This window comes from Macaca thibetana, chromosome 6 (assembly GCF_024542745.1).
Source record: "Macaca thibetana thibetana isolate TM-01 chromosome 6, ASM2454274v1, whole genome shotgun sequence".
Taxonomy (NCBI): domain Eukaryota; kingdom Metazoa; phylum Chordata; class Mammalia; order Primates; family Cercopithecidae; genus Macaca; species Macaca thibetana.
This window is the reverse complement of record NC_065583.1, coordinates 172,204,222-172,225,487: the sequence shown is the minus strand read 5'-3', so window position 1 is coordinate 172,225,487 and position 21,266 is coordinate 172,204,222. Positions and strand designations below refer to the sequence as shown.

Below are 21,266 nucleotides of genomic sequence, written 5' to 3'. Positions count from 1 at the left end.
ACGCTCAAAATGAAGAACAGTTGCTTCTAAAAATAGGAAAAAGAAACACACATGGATGAAAGTCAAAGAGGAGAAAAGGCAGAACAAAAGCCATTTGGCTTTACAAACATCCACAAGATTTTAAAGTAGGGTTCCATCCTGTCCCTTTGGAACAACAACGGCTATGACGGAAAAGCAGCCAGGTTCTGTTTTCCTACAAGACCTGCTTTTTCAGCCCCTTGGTGAAATGTGATGTAGCAGCAGAGAGGCCCAGCCTGCACCCTGAGATCATAGCAGTGCTGTGGGTGGCTTCACCTTTAACCCCTTGAGGCCACCAAACATCCATTACCTGGCCAGGCGGAGTTGAAGACGAGTCTCACAGGCCTCTTACCTGAGCCCACAGGCAAACTGTCTTCCCCGGATCTGGGACAGAATCCCTTCAGAATCCCACGCATGGGCAAGGCGGCTTCGAGTGGACTTGCAGCTGTTGAGAACTGACCTTGCAGTGGGAGCTTGGGCCTGACTCCTCAAAGTGTTTCCCACAGGCTAACTGTCTCCCAGAGCCTGTCTCCCAGAGCCTGTCTCCCAGAGCCTAAACTGTCTTTCAGAGTCCAACTAACTGCCTCCCAGAGCCTAAACTGTTTTTCAGAGTCCAACTAACTGTCTCCCAGAGCCTAAACTGTTTTTCAGAGTCCAACTAACTGTCTCCCAGAGCCTAAACTGTTTTTCAGAGTCCAACTAACTGTCTCCCAGAGCCTAAACTGTCTCCAAGAGCCTAACTAACTGCCTCCCAGAGCCTAAACTGTCTTTCAGAGTCTAACTAACTGCCTCCCAGAGCCTGTCTCCCAGAGCCTAAACTGTCTTTCAGAGTCCAACTAACTGCCTCCCAGAGCCTGTCTCCCAGAGCCTAAACTGTCTCCCAGAGCCTAACTAACTGTCTCCCAGAGCCTAAACTGTCTTTCAGAGTCCAACTAACTGTCTCCCAGAGCCTGTCTCCCAGAGCCTAAACTGTCTCCCAGAGCCTAACTAACTGCCTCCCAGAGCCTAAACTATCTTTCAGAGTCTAACTAACTGTCTCCCAGAGCCTGTCTCCCAGAGCCTAAACTGTCTTTCTGAGTCCAACTAACTGTCTCCCAGAGCCTAAACTGAGTCCAACTAACTGTCTCCCAGAGCCTAACTAACTGCCTCCGAGAGCCTAAACTGTCAGCTCTGCAGGGTACTGTTCCCCGCCACCTTCAAAGCCAACTCAGCACGATTCACCTGGTGAGTGGTAGGCAGGGCAAATGGTCCCCTACTCACCTTTGTTGCCTTTTCATTGACAAATTGCCTTTGTCCGTACAAGAAATGCATTCTCAAGATATATCTTAAATGTCCCCTGGTTGTGAACATGGCTGAGGGTGCTATGAAATAATAAGTAGTCTTTGTCTCCAAATAATAATTCTAGTATAGGATCAAAAGCAAATGCATCAAGCTTTGTAACAGGTGACAGCCCCAGCCTGGGGGTTTGGGACACCTTGACCAGCAGCCTGAAAACCTGGCTTCATGGTGAGGAAAGGCATTGCCATCCCTTTCTAGGGCTGCGGAATCTTAGCAGATCCTGAGAGCTTCATTTCATCTGCAAACACCAACAGAAGCATTTTGCTTTTTTTCATTTGGGGGATACAGAAGGTTTTAAAAATCATTTTAATTTTGACACTTAACTGGGATAAGAACGAAGAAACCCTCTTAGAAAAAGAAAGGAAATTTTCACTTGAAATAAACCACCCTAACTGTCTGATGCTATCATCAGCTCCTGCCAGGACTCTAGTGGGTAACTGAGGCCACCTTTCACCCTAATGAGTCCATCCATCCTGATGGCATCACCACGAGAAGACACCTCACGTCCACCTGCATCAACACTCATCGAGGGTGGGTGGAAACTATCAAGGGCGGGTGGAAACTCAATGAACACCTTCTCTCCCACAGGGATCCCCAAGTGTCACAGCCCCTAACAGCCTGCTCTGTGTGACCCCAAGGACCTCACCCAGCTGGCTGCACCCCCATGGCGCGGTGGCCCTCCTCTGCTTCTCTGCAAATGATGTGAGGCAAATGTTACTGGAGAGCCTTCTTCCTGCCTTCTGGAGCGATTGTTCTTAAAGTGAGCTCCTTAGGGCACTGCCCTGCCCCCTAGCTGTGCCCTGGAGCTCAGATGCCCAAATCCAGTGCTGAAGCCCATAGGCCATCCGTGGGAATGCCAAAGGACATGAAGCCAGGGGAAGTATGCTCCCAATCGGAAAATTTTCATAATATAAAAAGTCTTCATTTCATGCCTAAATTGTCTGTTAGAATTAAATGTAAGCTCATATCAAATTTAGCACAAATGTATAAACCTAATTATTTTTAGTTTAGTGTAGAGATTATGTAGAATTTTGTAACTCAACTAGTTTGAGAACCACTTGAAAGGGTGCAGCAACAACAGGCCAATTAAACAGGAAATTCTTGTCCTCTTCAAAGAGGAGAAGATGAGAACAGAGACTAAGAAGGATAAAGGAGAGAGTAAGACCAGGAAATACTGCCCAGAAAGAGGAGGCAGGATTTAGCGATTCAACAGATGAGAAAGAGAAGGACAGAGAGGAGCAGGAAACTATTAAAAGGTAGGAGTCTGATTCCATGGGCAGAAATGATTTTTACAATGAGAAAAGTTGCCCATAATTCTTGACCGCAATGTATTTTACAATACTGTAAGCATTTATTTCAATTTCTTCTGACTACACAAATTCCCTTTTTGTGCTTTAATTTCATGGCATCTTTAATCCATATTGATAATGAAAATAAGACCTAACATTTACATAACATGCTACAATTTTAATGCATAAGATTTTATATAATTTATTCCTTCAAATAATGCCTTACGTAAACACGGCTTTTATTTAATTTTTATGAATGGGGAAACACAGGAGTAAGAAAGAAAATTATACGCCTTTGATCGTGCAGGAAATATGTGCTAACATTGGACTTAGAATGGAAGTCCCTAACTCCCAGTCAAACACATGCACTCTTCGTCATGGACATATGAATTCTGGGTAATGGATAGGCTGAAAGCAACGACCTTGCCAGAGAAGTCTATCATTAGCAGTGTATTGCTGATTAAATGGATAAAATTATTCTAAAGAAGCTTCAACAATGGAAATCTTGAGTTTATTCCTTTAGACATTCTCTCCGCATTTCTCCCCCATTTCTTCTACAGTTGACCCACTTCTGTCTCAACACAATTTTTAAAATTATGGATATGTAATTAAGTGGCTCATTGGTGACGTTTTTGAGGAAATTTTGAAATAGTGCATTAATTTCTGAAAAGAGACATGCAAGATTTTTCTCCAAACCCTCAGAACTTGGGCACCACCCCAATCAAACTGTTTCTCAGAACATGGGTGTAAATACACCAATTAGCCGTTCACTGAATGAAGGGTGCTATTGAAAATTACAAAACACATGCACGATTGTTGAAAAGCTTACTGAATGTCTTCCCTTCCACAATTCAAATATTATTCAAACCAGTGATTAAAGTTAAGGGTTGTTTCCAATAAACAACTCACATCATATATTGCCTTTCAATTACCAAATTGTTCATGCTATTGGCCATTATCAGGCCACTCGATTAACAGGACAATGGAAAAAGTAATTCAGATTCCAGCTTAAAGATCTCCTCTTCTCTCTTCCCAATTAACACTTACAACATGCTGGCCACAGGCAATTCTCAGAATGCTTTGCCTGACTTAATTTTGCTTTTAGCACTCAGTGCCAGGAATACCTAGAAAATTATCTACTAATTATCTGGCATTATCTATGTTGGTTCATGTCTAAAGAAGAGCTCATCTAATTACAAGCCCCTTTGCTATCTGACTCTAAAGAGTGGGTTTAACTGAGAATTTCTCCAAAAGGGCTTGCACTAAGGGCTGGTAATTATGTGCTTTGCGTTCTTTGGAGGGAGTTCTCTCAGGTATCAACAACAAACAGTTACTGAAAGAATGCTTTCACAGCAGGTGCGCTGTAAGCAATAATTACTTTGTGACATTTCCAGTGTTTTCTTCTACTGGACAATTAGCAAACAGTATGCTAACTTATCCCTAACATTCTCAAGAGAACTCTGAACTCTCACACTCCTTCTAAAAAAAATCCATGGAATCTTCTACAGAGTAGACCTGCTGTAATAGTAAAAAGTGAGTGCCCTCTGAGCAGGTGTTTTTTGAACATGTTTAGGATCAAAGAAATAAAATTTGATTTTACAGTAGGTTGGCATCTAGTCTTAGTATGCTACTGAGAACATGAGGTGTTATAAATTGTCAGGGCTGAAGAGGTATATTAATGACTGAATTTATGTGACTGCTTTATCCATTTAATATGAGCAAGTGAACATACCCCTAGCAGGCTAAAAAATTCTGAAATAGTAGCTAAAACAAAGAAGCACCTTTAATTCCTAGGGTAAAACGGCACCATTATTATTGTCTTCCTTTAAATTTTAAAGCAATTACAAACCTCAAGTTAAAAGTATGATTTAAATAATTTTTTTTTCATGAACTGGGGAGAAATTGACTGGCCTTATGCCCCATCACACTTAGATACTCTGTGAAGCATTTTCAACCAAAAAGGACACTCTCCTACATAACAGAACTGTAAATGGCAAAATCAGGAAGCTAGTGCTGATAAGTGATGAGCTTCTAATTCTCATACTACAGTTAAATTTCATCAATTGTCCTAATAATGTCTTTCTTTAAAAAAATTTAACAAGTTTTTAAACAGTGTGCTACGTTTAGTTGCCATGTGTTAGTCTCTGGCCTTCCAAAGGGAAAAATTTACAGGACTGCAAATACTACTAGTGGACATGGTTAGTTTGTGGGCTGAGCTGTCCCTTCAGAAGTACTGCCTCACCTGGAAACTGTCATTATTAATTTTCAACTGATGGCACTTAAATGACCAAAGCATCAATATTATTATTATCATCATCATCGATGGTGGTGGTGAAGTGGATCACAGGTTTTTTTTTTTGTTTTTTTTTTTTTTAATATTTCTTCACAAGGGGCAGAAAAGTGGCAGCAATCCCTCCAAAGTACAAAAGATGTTGCTGTCCAAATCAGAGTGGACAATGGCAGGTTGGAGAAGCAATGCATTTCTCAGCAGAGCTATGGTGAGAGGCTGACTAGGAAACTGAGAACATTGAATGGGACTTGCTGACTACACCTGTGTCAGGGGTGAAAGCCCTACCTTTCCAATTCCTCACGGAGTTCTTGCCATATTCTCACACCTCCAGAATTGGAGAGGTGATGGGCTACTGACTGGTAACTTCATATTCTTATCCTTTCTAGGTCCCTCTGTCTCCATTAATTTCATTACCTTCCAGGTCACCATTGCTTCTCACCTGGATGTCTATAGTCACTTCCCCAGCTGTTATCTTGGCTTCCGCTGCCACCTGTCTACAACTCACTATACATGCAGCAGGAAAAACGCCTAAGTAACATTTAAATTTAATCATTCTGCTTGCTGCTTAAAACCATCTAAAAGCCTCCTAACACAATGTGATGAAATCAGTATTTCTAACCTTTATATGGCAAAGGATAATAGTGTTGTCTATTCAGTATCCATTATTCTCTTATGTCTTCTTACCAGAACGCCTCTTTGAGAATCATAAATATGTACAGCTTAGTTAAAAAACAAAGAAAGAAACAAACAACCCCACCCCACCCCCACCCCCAGATTTCTAACCACTCTTGCAACTGTGAGTAACCAGCCTTGTGAAATAATTCTGGCCAATGATACATAATTCTACTAGAAAGTTCTGAGAGAATTTTGACGTTTCCCGATGCAAGATTTACAGCACCCTGGTTGCCTTTTCTTCCTTTTTTTTCTGAGTGGGATACAATTGTGATTAGTATTAAGACTAATATCACTTTTTTCATTTAAATTTTGTGTTCTTTTCTCTTTTAAAATTTGTTATAGTTCTGAAATGTATTATGCTTTCTTTGTTTACTCATAAGTTTTCCCCTAGGTTTTCAGATGGATGATTAGTTTTTTTTTTTTAGGTTTCTGTAAAATCTGATGACTGACACTTTTGAACCTTTAAATTAACACTAAAAACTACCTCACTTCAGACTTCCAATTACCTGATAAAACTAATCCATATGTATTGAACCTATCGTAGTCAAGACTGTATTACTTGCCCATAGGTACAATTGATACATGGCCCTGTGAGGAACTGCATCTGCTGGGACCCATCTGGTTCTTGGACTTGGATTTCTTCCATTCTCCGGTTATTTACTTCACTATGTTTCATTGTCATCTCAAGACCTCCCCTAAGTTAATACCCACACCCATACACACATCCGTCCCTCCTCCAAACCTTTCTTTTATTTTGTCCACAGCACTACTCACTTGAGATGTTATGTTCACCTTTTTATTACCTGACTCTAATGCTGGAATGTGCATTTTATATGGATAGGGCCCTCATCTGAGCTTCTTTCACTGAACAGGTGATACTTAAAACAATAGTGGTGGACACTTAGTAAATATCTGCTAAATAAATAGAATGAACAGCTCTAACTCTAAGGTGCAATTTATTTAATTATCAAAATTCTGAACATGATATAAAGTTATAAAGTGTTCTTTTGGAATTTTACAATGAAAAAGACAATACATACATGGAAATTTAATACTTGAATTGTCATGGCTCATGTGTTTTTGCTCTGTGGTCCCATCTACAAGGAAAGAAAAATTATAGACATGAGATTTCTGGGAGATGATGAAATGAACAGGCTTAGTTTGTTGGGCTTGTCTGTTTTCTGTTTGTTCTTATTGGTTACTTTCTATCGCTGATCATTTGGGGAGATTTGTAAAAGGAGAAGGAATAAGCCACTATTTTGTTTCTGCAATTTTTGGAGCAAACTATTATATCTATGTTACCTCTCTAGTCATCCCCTTTTAAAAATTCTGTTTATTTGCATTCATTTTCTTAATTAGTATTGCTATTAATATCACTTTTTCATTTTAATCTTTTTTTGTTATGTTCTCTCTTAAAATTGATTATAGTACTTAAATTTATTAACCTTTTATTTTAGTGTATGTTTTTCCTAAGTGTTTAGAGGGATGATTAGTTTTTTAAAATTAGATTTCCGTTGTATTCTCAAAAATTTATTTAAAGTTAAAAAAAGCTCCAATTTTTATTTTAAACATATACTCATAACCTTACATGCCTAAAGTTGTTTATCATTATGCTATACTGTTTTCCGAATTCATGTATTATTTTCTCTGTAGTCTCGGGATTACTTAATAATGGGCTTAGTGATTTCCAAATGTATGAAAATGTGTTATTGTTGTTGGCTGTGAGGTTGGGGAACACTCTATGACCCTAATTATTTAGAATGCATTGTGTCTTGTTGTCCAATTCATGTTCTATTTTCAAAAATATAACAAAATGTGTATTCTTATTGAATATAAATTTTTAAACTTTTAGATAAAAGTGTTGATTGATCATGTTATTTATGCTTTTTATATCTTTCTTACTTTTGTTCTTTCAATATTACTATACCAGTTCATCAAAGGACTAGTTGAAATTTATTTTCCATCTATCCCCCTATCCTGTTTGTTCAATTATAATTTCAAAATTATACTTTTAAGCACATTTATATTAAAGACTTTCATATATTTGGATCAATTGTTCTTACTAGTATATAAAATCACTTTTGTCCTGTGATTTGGCCCTTAAGTGTGATGAAGAGAAATAATGAAGTAAGAGAAGCAAGGTAATATGAAGAACCAGGAAAACACAGACACAACTCAAGTGTCCATTTATTTTAAAATGCAGCTACATCACAGCAAGATTTAAAAAAAAAGAAGTGATCTACATCAACAATAACAACAGTAAAAAAAAAGAAGGAAAAAAGAAAAAGTGAGGCTCAAAAGTTTTCAGAATGCAAGATTACAGATACACACACACAAACACACAAACACACACACAATCAAAACAGCCATAAAGCAGAGGAAACAATAATAATACAACAAAATTTTAAAATTCAGTGATTGTTAATGTAAAGACAAATAGTAAAAATATCTTGAAGAAGAAATTTAAAACCTCATGATAGTTCTAGACAAAAGAAAAGGAAAATGCAAAGTGGAAGCTCATCAGTATCAGAAAGAAGTTGGTAACAGGAAAAATATGTAGGTGAACCTGTCACCTAAGCCTGGGGATGTCAAGGCTGCAGTGAGCTGTGATCACACCACTGCACTCCACTCCAACCTGACTGGCAGAGTGAGACCTTATCTCAAAAGAAAAATCAAACAAAAAAACAAAAAATCAACCTTAAGATTAAATTACAATGTGTTGAGAAGGGCATGTATAACTGGAAATGCAATTTTAAAAATATAGAATATGAATTAAAAAGCTGAGAAAATAAAAAAGAATTAAGTATGTTATCAAAAGAATCTGAAAATAATAGGTGTGGAAAATACGTAAAGAGGCTCCAACAGAGGTATAATTGGAGCAATTAATTCCCCCAGTATTAACACTTTTCCTTTGAGGAAAAACAAAACAGTGAAGCAAAGTAATTTTAAAACAGTAACAGTTACACACACACATATACACACTTCTTGAAATAAAACTTAAATTTACACATTGAGAGAGGTGCATAATACACCTGAAAATTTTGACCCAGGAACGTGAATTGCAAAACATATTGCAATAGAAACTTAAACCCTAAGCTACAATTATAAAGATCAAGTTACTAGCAAATAAAAAAGTTAAGTTGCTTTCAAATTCTTGACAGAAAACATACTAACAGAAATGAATGAAAAATAAATAAAAGACTATTCCTAAAAACGATCACCCAATGTAATATTATGCTAGTGTAAAAACTGAGATATAATTATTAAATGATATTCAGAATACATATGTAGTTTAAAAATAAACTTACAGAGTGGCATGGTTATTATGTTGCATTTTATATAACAAAAGAGGTTAAAATAAACATACGTTAGCCTATCTTTGCCAAAAACAACAACAAACAACTAATCAAACAAAAAACTGGAAATAAAAACCCAATACAAATAGAAATAGTCACCTCTAGCTGGAGTTGGGCAAGTAGGCATAATGTAAAATATCTGTAAGCATACCTCTGAATACATTGTTTTGATTTTGAGACAGGGTTTTGCTCTATTATGCAGGCTGGAGCACAGTGGCACCATCACAGCTCACAGCTGGCTTGACCTCCTGGGCTCAAGTAATCTTCCTACCTCAAACTCCCAAGTGATTGGGACTATAGGCACACACTACCACAGCTGGCTAAATTTTTTTTTTTTTTTTTTTTTTTTAGAAATGGGGTTTTGCCATGTTGGCCAGGCTGGTCTCAAACCCCTGAGCTCAAATGATCCACCCATCTCGGCCTCCCAAAGTGCTGGGATTACAGATGTGAGCCAACACTCCCATCCTCAATATATTTTTGACCTTTATCAATGTTTTACATATTAGCAGTTAAAATATATTTCAAGAAGAAACATTAATCATTAAATGTAATGAAAGCAAATTACCCTAATTGCATATTAGACGGCTAACATAACCACACAGATAAGAAATATCTCAAGTTATTTTTAACACATAATTCTGGTAATATATCTTCAATGAGATATATTTCAAGCCTCAAAGGAACTGCAAATGAATCTTAAACTTCACTCAGTAGACTACTTTTCAGTGATGATAACGGTGTTATAATTTTGGCCCTATTCTCTGAAGACTGTAAGAGAGGCAAATAAGCAAATACATTAATGATATTATGAACCACATTTGCAATATAAGAGAAAATAGATAAAAGTAAAAAATAAAAAGAGTTAACAGCAATACTCTCTAGTGCTACATTTTGTTTGGAAATATAATTTTATAATTTATTATAAAACATATATATCTTCCCAAGCTCGTATGACTAAAGCAGACTAGGAGTTATGACTCCTGTAGCAATAAGCACATCTAGTGCTGACTTTATTACTGTTTGGCCAATATTCCTTTGACAAAGGCTAATTTTAACCACAACAGAGAAAGTTAAAAGTGTTCAAAGACAAATGAGAACCATGTCAAAGAGACACAAGAAAGGAACTAGAGAAAGAAGGCCAAAGAGAATCCTCCAGCAATCCTCTACCAAAGAGAAACAAAAAAGCACCTTCATAAGAACAACAACAACAATAAAAAATCAGATGAGCTATCACAGTATCTGACTGTAACATGATAACAAAGAAAGACATTGAAGACTGTAAGAACAGTCTTGTATTACCTACTTCACCCCTACCCCAACTGCAGTACTGACTCTTTCTGCTTTGGGGAAAACGAGGAAAGAGAGCAAAGGACTTGATCTGTGAACCCGGGGAATTATCCTTTATATTAACCCAGATCCACCAAGGCTGTGCAGCTAGGCATCTGCAAGGATCTTAGCATACTTGAGCTTAGTGCGCCGCCTAGTGCTGAAACAACTGCAGTAACCACAAGCTTAGGTACCAATATTTAAGCCCATTTGAATTCTTAGAAAGTCCATTCAAGAAGTATGAGTACAAACAAGGCCAGACAGTGAAAATTGAATTAAATACTTAACTCTTCAATATCCAGGCATAGATATACATCCACAAGTATCAAGGACATCCACAAAAACAGAATCCACCAAGCCGACTAAATAAGGGAACTGTGACCAATGCTGGAGTGATGGAGATGTGTGACATCTCAGACAGGGAATTCAAAACGGCAGTTTTGAGGAAGCACAACAAGCCCCAATATAGTACAGAGAAGAAATTCAGAATTTAATCAGGGAAATTTAACACAGAGATTAAAATAATAATAATAGTGATAAACAGAAATCCTGGAGCTAAAAAATTCAATTGACAAACTGAAAAAAATTATCAGGGTGTCTCAATAGCAAGATTCCTATCACAAAAGAAAGAATTAGTAAGTTCAACGACAGGTTATTTGAAAAGACATACCCGGAGGGAGAAAAGGAAATAGTAAAAAAAGAAAGTAGTATGCCTATAAGATCTAGAAAACAACATTAAAAAAGTAAATCTAGTAGTTACTGGTGTTAAAGCAGACATAGAGAAAGAGATTGAGGTTGAAAGTGTATTCAAATAAATAATAACATAGAGCTTTCTAAACCTAGAAAAAAGATATGAATATTTAGGTACAAGAAGGTCAAAGAACATCAAGTAGATTCAACCAAAATAAGACTATTCCAAGCCATATAATAATCAAACTTTCAAAAGTCGAGGACAAAGAAGGGATGCTAAAAGCAGCAAGAGAAACAAAGCAAATAAAAGATAAAGGAACTTTGATATAGCTGGCATCAGACTTCTCAGGGGAAGCCATACAAGCCAGGAGTGAGCCAAAGGACATATTCAATGTGCTGGGAAAAGAGAAGAAAAAAAAACCCTTTCTACCTAGAATATTGCATCCAGAAATGTTATACTTCAAACAAGAAGAAAAAAATGAAAACTTTCTCAGACAAACAAAAACTGATGGAATTCATTAATACCCGGGTCTGTCTCATAAGAAATGCTAAAGGAAGTTCTTCAATCTGAAAGAAAAAGGCACTATTGTGCAAAGAGAAATCAACTGAATCAATGGAATACTCCAATACTGTAATTGTGGTGTGTAGGTCACTCATATTTTTAGCCTGAACACTAAAAGATAAACCCATCAAAAAAATCATAACTACAACAGTTTGTTAAGAGAAAAGCAATACAAAATTATAAATAGAGACAACAAAAAGTCAAAATATAAGGAACTGGAGTTAAAGTGCAGAGTATAAAATATAAAAAACAAGAAATCAAAACATATTACCAGCTAAAATTACTGATATACAAAAGAAGGCAGAGAAAAAGGAAATGGAGAGTACTAACAAAACAACCAGAAAACAAATAACAAAATTGTAGTAAGTCTTTACTGATTAATAATGACATTAAATGTAAATGAACTAAATTCTCCAATCAAAAGACATAGAGTGGCTGAATGAATTTTTTAAAAAAGAAACTATTGGCTGCTTGCAAGAAACACACTTCACCTATAAGGACACACATAGATTAAAAATGAAGAGATAAAAAAGATATTCTATGCAATGAAATAAAAAAATGGAGTAACTATGTTTATATCAGATAAAATAGATTTCCATTTATAAATAAAAGTATAAAAAGAGACAAATAACATCACTATATAATGATAAAGGGGTCAATTCATCAAGAGGATATAACAATTGTAAATACATATGCACCTTTGGGTGCTGGAGCACCCAAATGTGTAAACTAAATTTTATTAGAGCTGAAGAGAAATATAGAATCCAATACAACAATAGTGGAAGACTTCAACACCCCACTTTCAGCATTGGGTAGATCATCTACACAGAAAATTTTTAAAAATGGACTTAATCTGCAATATAGACCAAATGGATCTAATAGATATTTACAAAATATTTTATCCAATGGCTGCAAAAATTACACATTCTTTTTCTTAGAATATGAACATTCTGAAGAAGAGACCATAAGTAAGGAAAAAAATCTAAAAAATTCTATAAAATGAAATTATATCAAGTGTATGTTCTCCCAACAATGGAGTAAATTTAGACATCAACAAGAGGAAATTTGGACACTATATAAAAGAATGGAAATTAAATAACATGCCCTTGAATGATGCTTTGATCAATTAAAAACATTAAGAAAAATTTTTAAATTATTGTAACAAATGAAAATGGAAACACAATATGACAAAACCTATGGAATAAGGAAATTTCTTACTAAGAGGGACATTTATAACAATAAACATCCACATCAAAAAAGGGATGATGCATATTAAACAACATAGAAAAACAAGAGCAAACCAAACCCCAAATTAGCAAACAAAAAGAAATAATAAAGATCAGATCAGAAACAAATAAAATTGAGACTAAAAATTATAAAAGATAATAAAATTAAAAGTTTTTTTGATAAGATAAAGGAAATCAACAAATCTTTAGCCAGACTAAGAAAAGAGAAGACCCAAATCAATAAAATAAATTAAAAAGAAGACATTACTACTGATACCACAGAAATTCAAAGGATCATTAAATATTATGATGAGAAATGATATACCAATAAATTGGAAAATGTAGAAGAAATGGATAAATTCCTAGATACATCCATTCTACCAAAACTCAACCATGAAGAAATAGAAAACTTGACTAGAACAATAACAAGTACTGGGATAGAAGAAGTAATACAAAGCCTGCCATCAAACAAAAGTCCAAGACCTGATGAATGCACTGCTGAATTCTACCAAACATTTCAAGAAAGACTAATACCAATCCTATGCAAGCTATTCCAAAAATTTAAAGAGGAGGGACTACTTCCAAATTTATTCTATAATTCCAGCATTTCCTTGATACTCAACCAGGAAAAGAAAAAAAAAAAAAAAAGCTACAGGCCAATATCTCTGATGAAAATAGGTTCAAAAATTCTCAGCTAAATACTAGCAAACTGAATTCAGTAAGACATTAAAAATATCATCATAATCAAGTAGGATTTATTCAAGGGATGCAGTGATGGTTCAACATATGCAACTCAATAAATGTGATGCATCACATCAACAGAATGAAGAATAAACACCATATGATGATTTTAATAGACATTGAAAAAGCACTCCATAAAATTCAACATTATTTCATAATAAAAACTCTCAATGAACTGGGTATAGAAGGAACATACCTCAGCATAATAAAGACCATTTATGGCAAACCCAGAGCTAACATCATATTGAACAGGGAAAAACTGAAAGTCTTTCCTCTAAGAGCTAGAACACGAAAAGGATGCCCACTTTCACCACCTTTATTCAACATAGTACTGTAAGTCCTAGCCAGAGCAATGGGACAAGAGAAAGAAACTAAGGTCATCCAAATTAAAAAGGAAGAAGCCAAATTATCCTTGTTGGCAGACAATATTATCTTGTATTTAGAAAAACCTAAAGATTGTACAAAAAAAAAAAAAACCTTTTTGAACAGATAAACAAATTCAGTAAAGTTAGAGGATAAAAAGTCAACATAAAAAATCAGTAACATTTTTAAAATGTCCATATGACCAAAAGCAATCAATCTATAGATTCAATGAAATCCCTATCAAAATGCCAATGATAATCCCCCCAGGAAAAGAAAACAATCCTAAAATCTATATGGAACCACAAAGGACCCAGAATAACCAAAGCCATTTGGAGCAAAAAGAACAAAGTTGGAGACGTCACATTACCTAACTTCAAATTGTACTACAAAGCTATAATAACCAAAACAGCCTGGTACTGGCATGAAAACAGATATGTGAACCAATGGAAGGGAATAGAGAAACTAGAAATATATGCACATATTTACAGTCAACTCATTTTTGAAAAAAGTGTCATGAACATGCATGGGGAAAAGGGCAATCTCTTCAACAAATGGTGCTGGGAAAAATAAATAGCCATGAGCAGATGAATGACTCTAGAACCCTATCTTTCACCATACAGAAAGATCAAATCAAAATGAACTAAAGGTTTAAATGTAAGACCTCAAGCTCTGAAACTACTAAAAGAGAACATTAGGGAAAGGTTTCAGGACACTGGTTTGGGTAAAGATTTCTTGATTAAGATTTAAAAAGAATAGACAATAAAAATAAAAAATGGATAAATGGGATCACATCAAGTGAAAAAGTTTCTGCATAGCAAAGAAAATAATCAACAAGATGAAGAGGCAGCTTACAGAATGGGAGAAAATATTTGTAAATTATTCAACTCACAAAGGATTAATAACCAGAATATATAAGGAACTCAAACAATGAATGGTAAAAGAACAAATAATCCAACTAAAGAATGCACAATTTATCTGAAAATACGTTTCTCAAAACAAGACTTACAAATGGCCAATAGTTATATGAAAGACTGCTCGACATCACTAATCATCAGAGAGGTGTAAATCCAAACCACAATGAGATATCATCTCACCCCAGTTAAAATGTCTTTTATCAAAAAGACAAAATATAATGGATCCTGGCAAGAATCTGAAGGGGAATTATCATATACTTTTGGTTGGAAAGTAAGTTAGTACAGCCACGATGAAAAATAAAATGAAGATTCCTCAAAAAGCTAAAAATAGAGTTACCCTATGTTTCAGCAATTTTACTGCTCAATCTATGCCCCAAGGAAAGTCAGTCTATTGAAGAGATATCTGCACCCCCATGTTTATTGCGGCAATATTCACAATAGCCAAGATGTGGAATCAACCTAAGTGTCCATAAATGAGTGAACAGATAAGGAAAATGTGGTACATATACAGACTGAAATATTATTGAGCCATAAAAAGAACGAAATCTTGTCATTTGCAACAGAATGGATAGAACTGGAGGACATTATGTTAAGTGAAATAAGCCAGGCACAGAAGGACATATGAAACATATTCTTATTTATATGTGGGAGCTAAAAAACATTGATCTCATAAAGGAAGAGAGTATAACGATGGGTTACCAGAGGCTTCGAAAGGTAGTGAGGAGGAGGTAGAAAGGGGTTGGTTAAAGTTTACAAGGATACAGTTAGATAGAAGTAAGACTCAGTGTTCAATAGCACAATAGGATGGCTATGGTTGAAAATAATTTATTGTATATATTAAAATGACTAAGGGAGAAGATGTGGAATGTTTCCAACATAAAGACGTGATAAATGTTTGAGGTCATGAATGTCTCAATTACCCTGATTTGATCATTACACATTGTCTTCTTGTATCAAAATATTACATGTAACCCATAAAAGTGTACGATTATTACATACCCATAAAAATAAAACTAAGTAAATAAATAAAAATAAAAGTTTCTGGAAAGAAAAAAAGACACAACAGTTTGATTCAGGGCTCACTGTGGCTAACTTGGGGAATCATTGGTATCAACCAAAAATGATAAATGTAACTGATTGTACCATGTCAAAGTAATAAAATATGTTACTTTATTATATATGAAGTGGCAAAAAGAAATACATTCACTGTCCATCACTGCAGTGACTATGACATCAACTCCATACTGTGAGGAATATATTTTAAATGGAAGGGATTAATTCCTTCCTCAAAAAACTTAGATGGAAGTATAGATAATCCCCATTCATGAGTTGAAGGTACTCTTTACATAATAACGTCAATTTATAAATATAGAAGCAATAATAGATTTAAAAATAAGTTTGAAATCCCCCAGTAAAATTCTTTATGCAGGCAGTATCACCAGTGGATGCTAAATCCATCAGATGAGTTTGTTGCAGCTGTAACCAAGTGATAAAATTTAGCAACGTGACATGGCCATATGACATGAGGTCCTCCTGACACACTGAAATCTCACATGTGTAATATCACACAGGAAGTGCTCTTGCTAAAATGACCATGAATGCAGACCTAACATTGAGTTCACAGAAAAATATAAGAGCTACAGAAACGAGGTAGATGGCATGAGAAAATAATCTGACACATCCAGCATGTAGGCACTAAAAAGTAATCATAAGCCTTGATCTCTTAAAAAACTTTATTATCATGAAGAAAAATTAAGAATTTGAAGAGGAAGGGGCTATTACGTATTTAAAATAACAACAAAAAAAAAGTCACAGCAATGCAATGCAGAGACATGAAGTTGATAAAATCAGTTCTACAAATCATTTGGAAAAAACAGAAAAATGAGTAAATGTTGTGGGTTAAACTAATATTAAAGAATTGTTCATTTTATCTAGTGTGATAATAAGATGTTGGATCTGTGTGGGTATGTGAGGTTTAACAAAACATTGATCCATCTCTCTCTATATATTTCTCTACCAATTACCCACAGACATAAACAGAGATAGGTATAGAAAAAGAGATAAAACAAAATTCAAAAAGGTAAATATAAAAAATAAACACAATGCTAACTTTAGAATTGAGGTAATTGTATTATTCTTCTGCCTTTTCTATAGTTTTGAAATTTTTATAATAAAAGTAAAAATTATAGATTAAACTATTTTTATTTCAGAATTGAATTTTAGATTTAAAGATAATTTTAAAAGATTGGACACTACCTAAATCTTTTATTTGAACTTTAAGATTATTCGAATATGAAATATGATTATATTAAAAGTCATCATTTGCATTTCCCTAGTTAAAATAACAGAAACCATAATTTTTAATGATGTGGTTATATTACAAAATTATTTCGTGTGCCAATTAATACATTTCTGTAAATAACCTGAAGCTATTTTAGAATTCAATAATGAAATAATTCTCACGGCATTAAACTCTCTAGAAAAGGATGGTTCCACCATCCTGCAACATTTGTCCTTCCTGTCTTTGGGTTTTGGACCCTTTTCGGCTCAGCTATTGGTTCACTGAAGTAAATGTTCTCTCTTTGTTCAAGCCAGACACAATTCCTTCTAAGGGGGTTAGCTCCAAGTGTTTATTAAAATACATTGGATTTCTGGAATAAAAATACCTCTGTGTGTATATGCATGGTGTGTGTGGGGGTGTGTGTGTGTGTGTGTGTATGTAATACTTCTGACATTTGAATGAATTCATTTTCAAACTCATGGCAGTGAATGACACCGGGAGCTGGCAAGTCAGCCTACCACAGTACAGAGGCCTGTGTTTCTGTTTTCCCTTTCCTTGGGGTCTCTAGTTATGGTCATGTAGTCAGAAACATTTACATTTTGTAGGTGAAGGCAGCTGAGATTCAGTGGAATAATGGAAGTGACATTAATAACATTAAATGTCATAACTCTTGACAACCTGATGCAAATGAGCCCCTTACCAAGCAAGCAAGGAAAAAAAAATTCCTGAATATATCTTTTCTTTAAAGTGCATTCAGTATTCAAAAAATCTTCAACCAAGATGGAAGCCAGGAATCCAATTTTGGTGACCTCAGCTACATTCCTCCAGGCACAAATTAGTCATCTTTTTTCACTGTAATCATCTCAGTGTATGAGAGATAGAGCAGTTGTGATATTTAGAGCTATGCAAATGCTTCTTTTATTTATGCCTCTCCCTTTAGATTTTGCTCCCACTTTTCCTTAATCTTTTATTTTTTTCTTCAATGCTAATATGATTGACAGGCAGAGGGGACAGGCTAAACATTGCCAGGCCTCCACCCTCTTTTCTTTTTCCTCTGAAATATAACAAAGGTGCTTTCAGACCTAAGTGAAGCAAGTCCTAGCATTCCTTCCCTGTTGTCACAACAGATTTAGCAGACCCTTCTGATGTGGTTTCCAGCCTTCTCATCTCCTTTGCCTTGTCAGGGGGTTGCCATCATTTAGAAAGGTACACAGTATTTTGAAAGGATTAGAGGATAAAACACAACTCAATCCTTTATAAAAGAGAGGCAGAGAGGGAGGGAGGGAGAGAAATGTCAGATGTTATGGAGCAATTGGACAGGAGTGACGCGTTCAAAGAAAACCAGCAAATTCATGGGACTGTTTCTGTGAAGCACAAGCAGGCAAGGGCGGCATGTGAATATTTACTGCCACAGAGGAGTTGTCGAAGGAAAAGGCCTGTAAGTGAGTTATGACGATGTTTAGAGGAGATGAAATAAAGCAGGATCAGGAAATCGGTGGACACTTGCGTTGTGCCTGTCGTGTTTTTTCCTTAGCACAGGAGGAAAATAAGTGAAATCCATAATTTTCACCATCGTTGCAATGAAACAAAGTGAAAGTCAAATAGTCCCTGTGAAAGCAAAGTTGAATGAGCTCAGGCATGAGCCATGAATGGACAGAACTGCACTCCCCCATAGAGGTCACAGGAAACGGGGGGATCGGTGTAGCTCCGCTCCTTTATTTCAGAGGTGAGGAATCCGAAGCCCTGAGAGGTTTGGTGACTTGCCTGTGGTCACACAGCTATTACTGTAGAATACCAAATGTAGGTTATGCTTGCATGCCACTGCCTCCAGGTCACATGCCTCCTTTTCTGAATGTTCCTGCTGCTGGAGACTCTGGGCCCTTCAGAAAAGAGCAAGCCCTCTGTCTTGCGCACTCTCTTTTTCTTGCTTTCATTCTTGTTTTCACTGTAACATTATTCAAAATGAATGCTTTCTTTTTTCAGAATAATAATGTATAAAGTAAGCCATGCATAAAATTTCTACAAGTAGTACGATACAAAACATGCATAAATATATACACAGATTTTCTAAGCAGCGAGTCACTGGCACCCTATACAATTTGTTTTTCTCTCCAAACAGTGTTTACTTGGTTAAGACTATTTGCATTTTTAGCATTTACTAAAGGGTCAGGAAGAAACAACAAAAAGAGAAAATCCAAAATTAAGTTTGAGGAAATATAAATAGCAAAGGGGTATTATAGGTGCTAATAAGGGTGGTGTTTACTCCAAACCAAATGAAAACCAACATGGGTCAAGTTGCTTAAGGAATCCAAAGGATTTCAAATTGATCTGAACTAATGCATTTAGCATGAAAACCACATTGGTCAAGGTTCTAGCACATTTTTGGATAAATAGAAATTCTATTCAATTTGCTCATTTTAGACTTATAAGCTAGGTGTGTGCACATCTTATTTTAGTGCAGACGCCACATGAGAAGAGAGAGGCCAGGGCAAAATGGGATTACTGTAGTTGACAAAGTTACTTCTAGGTGCTGGTTTGGAGTTGGTGATGTCAGTATAATCCCATGCTTAGGTTCACACACACACACACACACAGACACACACACAAACACACACACAGATGCAGAAACAATTACAGATGTGTGTATATCTGGGGTAGCATGCACCAAGATGCACAGATGCACTAATGTCCCAGTAGTAATAAACACACCCAGCACCTAGATCTTGTTTGCTAAGTACCATTCTCCAATAAAAGAAATCAAGGTGCTTTGGGAAAAAAAAATGCTGATTCAAGAGCAATCAAGAGAAACACAAAATGAGCCTGCAGTAAGTGCTCAAAAAAAAAAAAAAGGGTGACTCAGACTTTAGGCTTAGGGAAAATCAATATGTTTCCCACAGGCCAAATTAGAAGAGGCAAAATAAACAGGTATCATATTGTGTAATAACAGCAAGAATAAATTAAATACCCAGAAGTCTCTACTGACTTGTATAAATGAGTAAAATTATAAATAAATGGAGAAAAAGAGAGAAATATATCTCACAGAAAAATGCCTATCAATAAATGTAGAAGAAATGAAGAAACGAGAAATGCACCAGGGAGTAATTGCTGCAGAGAACATTCCTTGATGAAATCAGTGGAATAATTTTAAGAAGAAAAGGATATTTGCATGTGCTTACATGATCTCTTCCAATATACTTATTAATCAAAGCGGTGGTTTTGGCACATGCCCACAAATTATTTGATACATTTTCTATGTTGTGGAGCATGATTCCTCTTCCCTGAGGGGGAACTAAACTAAGTGACTGGCTTCTAACTCCTGAAGTAAGGGAAGTGAAAAATGGTAATTTGTCAGCTTATATTTTAGATATTCTGTTTAAATTCCCTCTATGCAAGATTCTTTTTCTCTAACGACATTTAAAATTTTCCTATATTTTACTTTGTCAGTTTGAAAGTGAGTCATTTATTGTCTTAATTCTCTTATTCCTTCATGTTTTCACCACACACTCCTCAATAATTTCTTAAGAACTTCATATGCATGTTGCATAGGCAATGATTAGAACATGCTATCTGGTCAGTCTGAGGTACACAAGGGCAAACGACAAAGAAAATCTGAAAACACATCATCACTGCAATGCAATTAGGGATCTAGAGAGGCAAGAACAGAAGATGTCTAAGCAAAGGGGAGAAAATGTCTTATTCTGTTTGGAGAAAAGTGAATAAAAGTTTCCAACCAAAGGGACATAGAAATATAATGGTCGTAAGAGTGAAGAAGAAATGTTGAAAACAGTTCAGGGGGAGGGAGAATTGTATATGTGAAAAAAGGCAAGAATTTTAGTAGATTATTGCCAGAACCCATGAACACTTCTTTTTTTAATTTGGGGGAAAGGGGATTCTGAGGGGAATAGAGTGACTAGGAAGAGATGAAAATGAATTGTGAGGGAGGTGGAGGGAAGAGTGAGATACAAGGCTGTTTCTAGCCATGAGAGGCACAAGGCTGTTTTTAAGTGGTGTTGCACCTTGGACTGTATTCAGATAGGGAGTAAGATCTTGAGATTGCGTTTTGTAATGATTCATCTGGCAAAAAGACGTGAAGGGTGGATGAAAAGGGTTACCTAGAAGAGCAGCAGCCAATTGGAAATCCATTGCAGTATCTAGGATAGATATGATAAGAGCAATAGGGATGGAGAGAAGAATATT

General features: G+C 35.8%; 1 long non-coding RNA gene across 1 annotated transcript in view; it reads left to right on the top strand.

Moving 5' to 3' along the window:
- The first annotated feature begins 1,092 nt into the window (after nucleotides 1-1,092).
- Nucleotides 1,093-21,266, top strand: part of LOC126956675 (uncharacterized) — a 31,718-nt gene continuing 11,544 nt past the window's right edge. Inside the window, exon 1 of the long non-coding RNA XR_007726450.1 lies at nucleotides 1,093-1,242. This is a non-coding gene — a long non-coding RNA (uncharacterized LOC126956675). The remainder of the gene's footprint in view (nucleotides 1,243-21,266) is intronic.